Raw genomic sequence first — 14344 nt, 5'->3', positions numbered from 1 at the left:
GTTTTATTCTGTTATAAGCCCTTTATGTGGTGTTGCACAGACGCCCGACCGTGGCATGTTTGTTATTTATTAACCATATAAGCCCTTTATGTGGTGTCGCTGAGACGCCCACTGTGGCATGCTTGTTAGGTATTCACTTTATAAGCCCTTTACGTGGCGTCGCACAGACGCCCGACTGCGGCACTTTTGTTACTTATTTCACTTAAGAGCCCTTTTTGTGGTGTCGCTCAGACGCCCGACTGAGGCATTCTATTTCCACTCTCTAATTGCATTATTCATGTGCTACGTGAATAACTTGTTTGCGTGCATCATGGATTTTATTTCTGTGACTGATGTTGTGATCATAGAATATTTCAGAGCATGATTATCAGTTGTTATATTATACCTGTGTTCATAATGTTTGCGAGTACATTCAAAGTACTCACTGGCTCGTCCCTGCTATTGTCTTGGCCAGATTCCTTGCTTGGAGAGGAGCGTTGTGATGACAGCCCGGAACCTAAGCAATGGTGATAGCAGCCTCACGAATATAGGAGTTAACCTGGTGAGTTGTTCTTGTGGGAAATGGAGTCCCATAGACGCCGATGATCCACAAACCGCTTCCGCCGTCAACCACTAGAAACCTCGTGTTGTACTCATAGGCCAGAATGGTCTTGTACTACATATTATGTATTTTGCTTGGAGTTATTGTATCAAGTTTGTGTCTCACCAGCTAACAGTAATCCTGGGGTGGTGAGCATAAGGGCCATTTTCTGGGAATTTAATATCCCGAAATCCGGTCCTGACAGACTTGGTATCAGAGTCAGGCTGACCATTAGCTAATTCTATCTTAGCCAGGTCCATAAACCTAGGTTAACCAACCCACGAGACCTTAACCTAACCCCAGCCAAGCTTCACGTGCAAGATAGCCCCACAGTGACCCGACGCCTTTTGGCAGTCGGTGCCCGGCCTATCAGCCTAGCCTGTCGATCACGCGCTAGTGACCGACACCTAACCTGTCTCATTCGCAAGCGTGCGAAGGAAGACTCCATCCCCTTTTTCTATAAAAAGGGCACGCTAGCCTCAACTCAGCACAACACAAACTCTTTCCCAAACCAAGCCATAATGCCTGGCCCCGTCGTGCACAATGAGACCACAGCAACCAACCTTGGAGGTTTTGTGACTGTGCTCACGAACCTCACCTGTCGTGCCTTTGCATTAGAAGAGCCCCCAGGATATGTTGTGTACCAAGGACCCATGAGCGGTGAGAGCAATCAATTCTGGGCTACCGTGCACATCTATGGTAGGGGTCTATCTCCAGAACGCCCCTACAGGTTCACCGGAAGGACAACTTCCTTTGAGCCACAAGCTATTCAACTGGTTGCTCGAGAGGCTATAGTTCAACTCCCGCACTTGTCGCCCAGAGTTAAATGTCGCTCGTTCTACTACTACCCCAACCGTGACGGGTATGGTAGGCCACCCCAGGTTGCCAATGGCAATCACGAGACAGATCTTGCATTGTTGCACCTGGTGCGCTATGTAGGTGCACTAGAGGAACTGTTCGATCAAATCACCCTTGATCTGATCGCAGCTCGTGGAGAACTGGTCCGCCGAGCCCCGGAAAGAGGAGAAGATGAGCCCGATGCCGACAACCCAGTCGTGCTGTTCGGACATCCGATCGAGTCCTTGAGGACTGCCCCGGCCATCGACCAAAATACTTTGGTGTCCCCAGAAGTGCTTCGTCGCCTTTTGGGAACACGCTCCAACGGGATTGTGGCCAACAATCCCCGGGATGGTCATCATCGCTACCCCGACCCGGCAGCCCCTCAACCCCCTCCAGCAAATCCCGACGGTGAAAACCGTGGAGAGGCCTCGACGTCCACAAGGCAGGCTCGTTTAGATATAAACGAGGTAGACTAAGTCACTCGAGTAGTACCGAGTCTCAGCATGCCCACGCCCGATAATTATGTAATCTTGCGTCACCTTGAATAATTGCAGCCTGCTTGTGTGCCTCTGTTTTAAATAGTAACCTTGCATTAAATATGTTAGCATGCAGTTGCATCTTTTTCGGGCACAGCTACCAAAACCACACCGACGACTCCCATAGTAATACGTCACTTTTACGAGATAGGTGTATCTGTAGCATTGACCCCGACCCAATGGAGCAGACTCGATAGACTAGTTACCCTTCACCACGGTAAATAACCCAGCCCCAATGCTATATAAGAGGCCACCCCATGATCTTACCAGGTACCCCTCACCTTGAGCACCACTCGCACAACCATTTCCATTGCAATGCCGAGCCCTAGCATTTATCTGAGAACTCCAGATGCAATTCCAGGCAGTTTTGTCAAAATTTTGTGGGACTTTACCTGCAGTACCATGAGTGCCACTCATACACCCCAGTATGAGTTGCTCAAATCGAGGATCACCCCATCCACCTCGAAATATTGGGCAGTGGTGCATGTCCCTCCCGCAAACCCAAACCAAGACCCCACGGAAGCTTCCTTCGTGGGGAAATCTATGCCGATGCCGCATATGGCCATAGAAGCCGCTGCATACGAGGCGCTTACTCGTCTTCGATTCGCGGTACCCTATGCTAGCGGACGGGGATATTATTATTTTTTGAGTCGTGCAGCACCCAGAGAAGTAGCATCTTTTCCCGATGGACGAATTGAGAGAGACCCAGTACTGGCCAATCTTGCCCAGTATGTCATCGCTAAAGAGCGTTTGACCCAGCAGGTAATGGGTTATCTCCAGAGCCTCGCTGATTTGAATCCTCAGATCGCCATCGACAGACCACTGAGGCCCAACCAGGAAAGGCACATTCATCGACTGGTCAATCCACTTCCCCCGATAGAAGAAGAGTGTGTCTCGATACGAGAGACTTTTTCTCAGGACCCTGTCCATTTACCATTATCGTTGTAGGTGTCATTGCTGTGTTTATGGTCCCTGCATTTATTTATGTGTTGCAACTTGATGTGGTATCCTAAATTTGTGCGATGAATTAAATTGTTAGTTTCAATCAATGTGAGTGATTTTACTAGGGTAAAAAAATTATTAACTATTTTCACTCTCAGTAAATCCTGATGTGAGATTTTTCTCGGAGTTGTTGCAGCATACATTTCTTCACGACATAGATTTTTATTTCACGCAGCACCATAACAGCAGACTCACGACCCTAACCCCGCTACCAAGTGCAAGTTCACATGAACATTTTTGCACCATGCTAATCACCTTCCTAACACCCCCACAGTCTCAGAGGGAGAGATTTGTGAGTAATTACTCGGGTACAGGTTACCTCCGGCACCCTGACAGCAGTTAACGCCTGACGCCGCACCTAATCATCGTGATCACCACCACCGCGGAGAGCTAACACTTGAGTGGCCGCATCACGACGATCATCGAGGATCATCACGCACAGGAGCACGGAGAACCCCAGCAATGCCGCCAACCCTCCGCACATCAGGATCACGTACCAGTCCGGCACCGCCTCCGCCATTAGAGCCTCGTCTCGAGCTCCTGCAGACAGAAATGAAGGAGAAGGGAGGAGGAGGAGAAGCAAGGTCAAATGAAGGAAGAGGAAGGAGCACCGCGGTCGTTTTATAGCTCGAGATCGGTGTACGGTGGGCGAAGTCCACCAGCGCCGTTCGTCGCTCGATCGCCGGTGTTCGGAGGTGAATCCGCGAGCAGTGCTGACAGCGCACTGGACCGCGAGGTGAGTGCACGCTGCGCCGGCAGCTAGCACGCCGCGCACTACCGCAGTACGGCCTAGATGCCCTACGAGCTAGACGTCACCAGTGGAGAAAGCGCGGGAAAGCGCGCGGGAGAGAGGAAGAAGAGAGAGCCAGAGGTAGAGGAAGAGACCGATAGTGGGCCCCGAGTCCACCTGTCAGCCACAGAGAGCACTGTGCTCTCGGGTACGACCAGCGTATTTTTTTAGTAATTTAGAAGTTTATTCTAAATTTACTGTAACCAATAGTAGAAACTGACCGTAGATTTTTCCACGCAACGCCACTATGCCACACTGTAGCTTTACACCACATATTGCCCTCTCACTGTAGCTACGTTTTAATTGCAGGAGCAGGATGGTTGTTCTTGTGATAGTAGGAGTAAAAAAAATTTAAAGACTACTCTCAACAAATCTCGAGGACGAGATTTGTCTTAAGGGGGGTAGTGTTGTAACACCACAAAAATTTAACCATGTTTTGAATTATTAAAACTTTGCCAGGAGTTTAAAAATTTTGCTTTATGGATTTTCTGTTGATTTCAGAACCACCTCTCTATAATATTGAGGAGTTTTACCCCAAGTAGAAACTTTCCAAGAATGTTATTGGACTTCTATACCCTCTCAACAAAACAATTCATAATCAATGGTTTTATTTGCATAATTCATTTCCTGAGCTTTATTCTTTTAAAATGATTTTTCATAAGTTTTGGAGCCTCTTTTATACTACAACCATTTGATAAATGCATCTAAAATTTTCACCAAAATTTGGGGATGACATATGATCTCCCTAAATCACTTTTATGCAAAGACGTCTTATGTTCAATGGAGATTTTGAGCTCTACACCAAGTTTTCAAATCTGGTCCAGTGAGCAATTTTGCACTACAACCTATTTAAATATTTCTTTAAAACTTCCACCAAAATTAGGGGGGATTAGTAGGAGTATATTATCCATATTTATGCAAAAACCCAGTTATGTCCTTTGGAAATTTTGAGTGAATCAACCTCCTTTTCATTCTGGTCCAACTTGAGGATTTGTACTGCAACCATATCTTTACTTACTCTTTTACCCATGGTTCTTTTTCCTACTTGTAGTCATTCCTACAAAACCCTTAAGTCCAAGAGCATGAACCCATTGGGATATTATTGGTCCATGGAATGGCAGCCTTTAGTTTCTGCCCAAAATTGGTTTTCTCATATAATTGCACTAACAAGTTTCTTTGTTTGGCAAACTAACCTGACCTCCACAACCTACACCTAAAGAGACTAGGATCTGGAGAGTTTGGCCACCCCAAGAGTTGCGTAGGGGCTCCTGACATTCTGTCGAACACCTTGAGTTCATGAACAGAATTGACATGCTCATGAGTTTGCATTGCAGACTTGCCACAACAGCCAAACAAGCATGTCCACTAGCATGCCAGCTACCACTAGCCTAGATCTGTTGATCACCAACCCCTCATATGCCCTCTAGCTCATGCTGGCATTTCGGCAAACACATAGCGGGCGTGCTCTGGGCACGCCCAGAGTGCACGTTTTGCACGCGCGTGCACCGAGCCGCCGCTTCGCACCCCTGGCCCATGCTCGCCTGCTGAGTCGCGCCCCGCCCTCGACCACTCGCCAGAATGCTCCAAGTTGCCCTAGTGCCCTACAGCGCCGCCGCCAGAGCCCTCTTGGCGGCACGCCAGCGTCCGCAGTGCGCTCCTGCCATGGTCGGCGCCGCCCGAGCCACAGCCGCGCGCCAGCTGCCCCTGGAGCAGTCCAAGCTTATCCTCACGCTCGTCTGCAAGCGCTCGTCGGCTCCATGTCACCCTGCAACAACAGAGAGACGGTTCGCCACCGTTCTTATCTCCGACCGCCTCGGGACCGACCTAACCGCGCTATAAAAGGGGCCCCGAGCATGTTCGAACCTCAGGCAGCCTCGCACCACCACTCTAGCGCGGCCCACGTCCGGCAAGCATCGGTGGGAGGCCTTCTTCCTCGCCTCCGACCGATTCGGCCGCCGCCACGCTCTGGTTCAATTCGTCGCAAGCAGAGCTTTCCCCACCCTTCCGGCACCACCACCCAACTCCCCTTCGTCTTGCGGAACCGCCCAGAGACCAGCTACGGCGGAGAACCACCCTGGCCAGAACCCCCAAATCGACCCGAAGCTATCGCCGCTGTAAAGGTTGTTGCCGGCGAATCCCTCCGTCCCCACCTGCCCAACGACCACCGGGGGGACCGCCCTGGACTGGCGGATCCATCCCCACCCTCGGTTTCTTGAACGGTGCCGCCGTTCGCCGGCGAGCGTCGCCGGAATCCCGCCTCCGCTCGGAGCAGAGAAAGAGGAGGGAAGGACGACCGGTCAAACCTGACCAGTGGGCCCCCTGGACCCACTGTCAGTGACCACAAGCCAGTCCATGCTGGATAAGTGGATACGTAAAACCAAAATACGCCTTCGACGTGGTCAGTGTTCGAAACGTTTTCCTTTGCTGATTTATTTTAAAAAAATAGATTTTTGACCAAAACTTTTGCTGTCTATAACTTTTTAAATATAACTCCAAATGAATTGATTTTTTCCTACCTCTCTCAAATATTGTCTAGTTTATTTTTAGATTTATTTGAAAAAATTTCAGACAACTTTTTGGTACTGTTTTTGAAACTATATATTGATTCGAAAATATTTTAAATAGGATTTTTGGAGAGAGGAGAAAGCTTTCAAAAGTTTTAGAATGCACCCTGCCCCCCCCCCCTCCCACAACTTGAAGGCAAGCATTCTAAACCCTGGCATAATTTGGTGTGTGTTGTCTGATACGGTTGCAATACCACCTCGACACGGAGTATCCGTTATTTAATGATACGTTCAAACTCATGAGTGCATTTTGATGATTCAATAAGTTGGAGTTTGAAATGTTATGGATAGTCGTCACCATCATATGCCTATCATGCGTATCGGGAGGAACCCGGGAAAGCCTTTGTCTTGGGTAGACACGAGCTTGTCTTCGGTCTTCATCGAGACGATTGTGTCCGGTACGGCATAGTGAGTCATGATGCGTGGTGATTGTGGCTGTCGCTTGAAATATATTTGTTATGCTAATCGTGCAGGTAACACTTAACCTCCTGAGTCGACCATAGATCGAGTCTTGTTCCGGTAACCCCCACACTTGTTTCGTACTACCACTTGTCCCTGCCAAGGGTAGGGTATGGTTCAGTAAGTTTTCAACCCCTTTCTAGCACACACCGTACAGAGGGGCCGGGATGAGGGTTCCATGGCCATGGATTAAAGCCAGTCATCCGGTCAGGGGCATGGGTGTTTCGGTTGTAGCCGAGGGGGTAGCTCCCCCAGTTTGCGCGCGGTATAAATTTTTGTGATCCCATGCTAATCGAGGTTGTAGCCTCCCCACTTAGAGTTTTGCTTAACGAGTGTCGTGGGAGATTCCAGACACCGATGAGTCAAGCTGGTGTGTGCAGTTGGGTGTGTTTTCAACTAAAAGACCGTAAGCAGAATTAGTCCGGATGGACTAACGGAATCCGTTACTCGTGGGTAAGGAGTACACCCTCTGCAGAGATTGTATCTATTCGAGTAGCTGTGTCCATGGTTAAGGACTACAGTCTGGGTTGGGTCAAGTGTCGGTCTTAGTGTCGGTCTTCGGAGGTAAAACAACTAAGTCAGAACATTGATTTTGACCGGTGGCATATGATGATTATGATTATTATTATTGTGGACTAACTATTTTCATTACTTGATTTATTGAGTATCCCTGGGATGGTTCTACCTCCTGGATATTCACTGTGTTTTATTCTGGCATAAGCCCTTTATGTGGTGTCACAGAGACGCCCGACTGTGGCATGTTTGTTATTTATTAACCATATAAGCCCTTTATGTGGTGTCGCTGAGACGCCCGACTGTTGCATGCTTGTTAGGTATTCACTTTATAAGCCCTTTACGTGGCGTCGCACAGACGCCCGACTGCGGCACGTTTGTTACTTATTTCACTTAAGAGCCCTTTCTGTGGTGTCGCTCAGACGCCCGACTGAGGCATTCTATTTCCACTCTCTAATTGCATTATTCATGTGCTACGTGAATAACTTGTTTGCGTGCATCATGGATTTTATTTCTGTGACTGATGTTGTGATCATAGAATATTTCAGAGCATGATTATCGGTTGTTATATTATACCTGTGTTCTTAATGTTTGCGAGTACATTCAAAGTACTCACTGGCTCGTCCCTGGCTATTGTCTTGGCCAGATTCCTTGCTTGGAGAGGAGCGTTGTGATGAATGCCCGGAACCTAAGCAATGGTGATAGCAGCCTCGCGAAGATAGGAGTTAACCTTGTCAGCTGTTCCTGTGGGAAATGGAGTCCCATAGACGCCGATGATCCACAAACCGCTTCCGCCGTCAACCACTAGAAACCTTGTTTTGTACTCATAGGCCAGAATGGTCTTGTACTACATATTATGTATTTCACTTGGAGTTATTGTATCAAGTTTGTGTCTTGCCAGCTAACAGTAATCCGGGGCTGGTGAGCATAAGGGCCATTTTCTGGGAATTTAATAGCCCGAAATCCGGTCCTGATGTTATTTGCTCTTGGTTATGTGTAATTTGATGCCATGTCCTTGGTTGCTATCTTTACTTGTTATAGCTTGTCTATTTCTTACTCTCAATTTTCCATCATATTAACTATGCTCATGTATATGCTCCTGTGTTATAAAGTTGCCTTTTGCATTGATCATATTGGTTTAATCTTGATGCCTATGAACATGAATCTTACTGATATTTGAAGTATGTTATCTGTACATGAAGTGCATGTCGAGTTTATGCTCATACGATTCATTTAGCATGTTATTTTGATGTTTGCAAAGTGCCTAGTTGTTTGGAGTGTATGTGTTGCACCGTTGCTCCGTTTTGAGCATGCTCTATATGAAACTTGCTTAGAATTGCATGTAGCTTCATATTATCTTGTTGCATCCATGTTTCAGAGTGTTTTTGATTGTGTTTTGCTTGCTTTTGCATTAATGACATGTTTAACTTGTTTTGCTCATATCTTTTAGGCCGTAGTTCCGATTAAATGAACTTTATATGTAACTTGACTAGAATTCCGTGTAGATCATCTTGATGCATCTTAACTTGCTGCTTAACAACTTGAACATGATGAGTTATTCATATCTGGACCAATTTCGAAATTTGCATATGAGGACTTACCGGAATTGTGATATGTTGTTTTCGGCCTCATTTAAACTTGCTTTGATGTGTGTTCTTGAGTGCTTGATCTCTTGCCATGAGTAGCATCATATAGACTTGTCATGCATCATAATTAGTTGAGCATCATGCCTTGTTTATGTGTTCTGTGTTTACCGTGTTGTTTGCTTCTTTCCGGTTGTGCTTCTTCTCGATAGTTCCTGTTTTGTTGCGGTCGCGAGGATTCGTTCGACTACGCTTGGTTCGTCTACGCCCATTCGTCTTCTTCATCAACTCGTTCTTCTTCCTAGCGAGATTACAGGCAAGATGACTGTACCCTGGATCTCACTACTATCATTGCTATGCTAGTTGTCTCGATGTTATCGCTATGTCGCGCTTCCTACCACTTGGTTATCAAGCCTCCCAAATTGCCATGTCAGCCTCTAACCTTTTTCACCCTTCCCAGCAAACTGTTGTTTGGCTATGTTACCGCTTTGCTCAGCCCCTCTTATAGCATTGTTAGTTGCAGGTGAAGTTGAAGATTGCTCCATGTTGGAACATGTTTATCTTGGGATATCACAATATCTCTTATTTAGTTAATGCATCTATGTACTTGGTAAAGGGTGGAAGGCTCGGCCTTATGCCTGGTGTTTTGTTCCACTCTTGCCACCCTAGTTTCCGTCATACCAGTGTTATGTTCCTTGATTTTGCGTCCCTAACACGGTGTGGGTTTATGAGCCCTTCTTGACAGTTCGCTTTGAATAAAACTCTTCCAGCAAGGCCCAACATTGGTTTTACCATTTGCCCAACATAAAAACTAAACTTGTTATTAAATTTGACGCATAGGGAGTTAGCGCTACCCAGGAGTAATTCTACGTAATACAGGGGGCAGTGCTGATGGTGTTGGTCCCAACTAGAGTCGTGTGCGGCTTCCCCCGAGGAAACTTGGGTCTGAGTTGCTGTACGCTGTGCTCATCTGAGCGTGGCCTGAGACGAGATACGCGCGGCTACTATCAGGTTGTCGGCATACCAGGAGGTCTTGTTGGACTTGTTTTACAATTGTCAAAATGTCTTGTGCACCGGGATCACGAGTCTAATCAGAAGTCCCGCGATGGAGGATCGTCTCCGCGGATCATGAGCTTGTCATGGGCTAAGTTGAAACACCACTGCAGGGTTTAATCTTTCGAAAGCCATGCCCGCGGTTATGTGGCAGATGGGAATTTTTAATGTTCGGTTTTAGAGAACTTGCACCAGATACGAATTAAAATACACCAACCGTGTGCGTAACCATGACGGTCTCTTTTCGAGTGGGTCGAGAAGAGAACACGGTGGGGTTATGTTTGAACGTAAGTAGTTCAGGATCACTTCTTGATCATTACTAGTTTGCGACCGTTTGCGTAGCTTCTCATCTTATTCTTGTATTCGTAAGTTAGCCACCATATCAAGCTTAGTCGCTGCTGCAACCTCACTGTCGGTGTCAAAACCGGCGGATCTCGGGTAGGGGGTCCCGAACTGTGCGTCTAGGCGGATGGTAACAGGAGACAAGGGACACGGTGTTTTTACCCAGGTTCGGGACCTCTCGATGGAGGTAAAACCCTACTCCTGCTTGACTAATATTGATGATATGGGCAGTACAAGAGTAGATCTACCACGAGATCAGAGAGGCTAAACCCTAGAAGCTAGCCTATGGTATGATTGTTGTTCGTCCTACGGACTAAAACCCTCCGGTTTATATAGGCACCAAAGAGGGTTAGGGTTACACAGAGTCGGTTACAATGGTAGGAGATCTACATATCCGTATCGCCAAGCTTGCCTTCCACGCCAAGGAATGTCCCATCCGGACATGGGACGAAGTCTTCAATCTTGTATCTTCATAGTCCAGGAGTCCGGCCAAAGGTGATAGTTCGGCTATCCGGACACCCCCTAATCCAGGACTCCCTCAGTAGCCCCTGAACCAGGCTTCAATGACAACGAGTCCGGCGCACATATTGTCTTCGGCATTGCAAGGCGGGTTCCTCCTTCGAATACTTCATAGAAGGTTTTGAACACAAGGATAGTGTCTGGCTCTGCAAAATAAGTTCCACATACCACCGTAGAGAGAATAATATTTACACAAATTCAATCTGTTGACATATTTTGTGGCATGACATCACACCACGGCCAAGCCTTTATTCGAATCGTTTTACTATCCCACCTCAGCGCGTTTAGCGAGGTGGTTTCCTTGGCATGTCTTGTCAAAGCAGAGATCGTGCCCCCTTATTCCGAGATTCTCATCAATACGGGCGTGGGTAACCCAGCCACGCAATTGATTACGACGCTTGGGAGATAAGTGAGTTTTACCAGGCTGGTGGGGACACATAGTTTCGTCCGCCCATATAAGGGGATAAGGATCCACCTTTCTCATCTACGCCTTCTTCCTCCTTTGCTTATCCATTTCCGCGCACTCAAGCTCCAGCGCCCAAGTCCGCACATCCCACCTCAACCTTCTTCAGCCATGTCCGGAGCGGGAGGCAAGTGGATGGCCTCCTCCGTCACGGAGGGGCACATCAAAAAGTTGAGGAAAGCCGGATACTTGCACAACGACATTGTGCACCGGCTTCCGGACGAGGGGCAGCTTGTCCCCACCCCCAGGCCCCATGAGAGAGTGGTGTTCCTCCCCCATTTCCTCCACGGACTGGGCTTCCCACTCCACCCATTTGTCCGGGAGCTCATGTTCTACTACGGCCTGGATTTCCACGATCTGGCCCCGAACTTCATGCTCAACATCTCGGCGTTTATCGTCGTGTGCGAGGCCTTCCTCCGCATCAAGCCCCACTTTGGTTATGGCTGAAGACCTTCAATGTCAAGCCGAAGGTAGTGGGCGGCCAACAGGCAGAGTGCGGAGGCGCCATGGTGAGCAAGATGCCCAACGTTATATGGCTCGAGGGCTCCTTCGTGGGAACCATCAAAGGGTGGCAATCGGGGTGGTTCTACATCACCGAGCCGCGTGACCCTAAATGGGCAGCAGCCCCCGAATTCTGATCTGGCATCCCCACACGGCTCACCTCCTGGAAAGAGAAGGGCCTGACATGGGGTAATTCGGAAGAGCTGACCGGACTCCAAACCTGTGTCCAAAACCTTGTGAACAAGAAGCTCAAGCTCGTCAACGTAGTCCAGGTCATGCTCATCCGCTGGATCCTCCCGTGCCAACAACGGTCCTTCAACTTGTGGGAGTTTGATCCGGCACAGCACCAAACCTTAAGCAGGCTCTTCGACACTACGTATGAAGATGCTTGGAAGGTGCTGTTCAAGGGCGCCGAGGCTCCCACATCCACTACTGAAGATCGCGGATTCAGCTCGCAGCGTCAAGCCAACGAGGTAAGCTATTTTACCCTTTACAGGACACTTGTTTTTCGTAGTTTGACTCTATGCGGGATCTAAACTCCCCTACCTTTGACAGGCCTGGCAAAAGACGTCCGGGCAGGTTGACTGTCCGGCTCCCTTGCCAGAAGACCCAACGGACGCCCGATTGACGGGGCTACTGGTTCCGGCGCCTCACGTGGTGCCGGAGAAGAAGGCCAAGAAGAAGGCCACGGGAACTCAAAAGAGTTCCCGGCGCCAGGTGTTATCGGACTCATCGTCCGATGACTCTGAGGCGGACCCCTCCCGCGAAGACGAGGAGGAGGAAAAAGAGGCCTCTCCTCCAGCGGGGGGAGAGAAGAAAAGGAAGGCCGCCCCGACTGGGGAGGCCGGAGGGTCCAAGAAGGGAAGGACCCTTCCTCCGGACTACTCCACCAATGCCAACGACGATGAAGAGGAGTGGCCACCGAGGGCTAAGCCCCTGGCGACATCGTAAGTGTCCGGTACCAGAATAACTCATGGTGTTTCGTTTGTCGTACAGAATCTCCTAACACCGAATATAACCCTGCAGCCCGCCCAAGGACGGGCTCGACGCTTCAACGAGCGGCACCCTGGATTCATCGGACGTGAATAGCACCTCACTTCCGGCTGCCTCCTCCCCTCACGCTGCGGATGGCGCCGAGGTGGGGTCCCAAAAAGGGCCCAGCCAGGAGGAGGAGGTCCCGGAGGCGCCGCAAGGCAACCTCCCGGACTCCAGGCACAAGGGGGATCAAACCCCAAAGGGCTCTAAGTCCGGCCCTGGGCCGGACTCCGTACTGGAACCTTCAGTGGTTCCGGAGTCTGGCAGGCGGACCCTTCGTAAGAAGGGCGAGAGAAGAAAAGGAAGGCCGCCCTGACTGGGGAGGCCGGAGGGTCCAACCAGAGGCACCGGATAATTTGCTGGAGGTGCTTAACGGCACCTCCATCGACGAGGAGCACCGCGCTGTTATGAGTGTGGTGATCCAGAAAGTTCAGTCTGCCAAGAGCGGGCTGACTGAAGCCTGTACCAGCCTTCTAACAGGCTTTGAGGTATGTATTTAAGATATGTAAAAATATTACCGCATAGGCAGTAGCCCCTGATGCTCAGTTTGGTGTTCGGAAAGAAAAGCCGAACTGAGGATCTAAATAGATGTACGCAGGAGTCTAACATAAGTATGTCAATATGGGGAATGCAGGCTGCGCTGCTAACCTCTGTCGCACTAACTGCGGAGGTCCATGCATTGAAGCAGAGCCTCGAGCGGTCCGAGAACGAGCTCGGCCTTGCCAAAAAGCAGCTCGAGGACAGGGAAGGTAAGTAATACCTTATGGAAGTATCTAAAAGATGTGGTTGCAAAAAATAACAGGAATAACGTGAGAGTTGCAGGGGCCACGAACGAGGTGGTGACCCTGAAGGAAGCAGTGTCCAAGGCCGAAAGCAATGCGGCCATGGAGCGCACCGAGCGAGAGAAGCAGGAGGCGCGGGTGGCGGAGGTGCGGCAAGAGCTCCAGGCTCTCGTGGAAAAACACGAGAGTTTGGAGCGTGACTCAAAGACTCGAGAGTCCGAGCTCGCCTCGGCTCTTGAGAATGCCAAAGCCGCTAAGGCCGAAGCCCAAAAAGCCCTTCAACAAATTGAGGCAATGAAGAAGATAGCAGCGGGTAAGGCATTCTTCATGCAAAGCAAGCACGTGAAAGTGAATTACTTGTTACTTACCCAAATCCGGAGCTCTCCAGGAGCATTTGTAGATCTGCCCTGCAGTGTGTCCGACGCTGCCGCATTCTACTGGGCCGAGGAGGGAAGCTCGACGGAGAAGGTGTTCTGGTCTCAGTATGTTGAGGCCGGACACCCGGTGCCCTTGAGAGACCAGCTGAATCAGCTGGTCGAGCTCCATAAGGTGGCCGAACAGGCCATGAAGGGCCTCATAGTTTGGCTGTGGCCTAAGGAAGCCATGCCTGGGAGCTACTTTGGGCTGGTGAGGCGGCTGGTGGACGCATGTCCATGGATTGAAGTCGTCAAGCGCTCCGTCTGTATCGAAGGTGCCCGTAGGGCCCTTGCCCGTGCTAAAGTGCACTGGGGCAAGATGGACGCTGAGAAGCTTGTGACGGACTCTCCACCGCCGGGCAGGGA

This window comes from Triticum dicoccoides, chromosome 4B (genome assembly GCF_002162155.2).
Source record: "Triticum dicoccoides isolate Atlit2015 ecotype Zavitan chromosome 4B, WEW_v2.0, whole genome shotgun sequence".
Taxonomy (NCBI): domain Eukaryota; kingdom Viridiplantae; phylum Streptophyta; class Magnoliopsida; order Poales; family Poaceae; genus Triticum; species Triticum dicoccoides.
Note: the sequence above shows the minus strand (reverse complement) of the source record.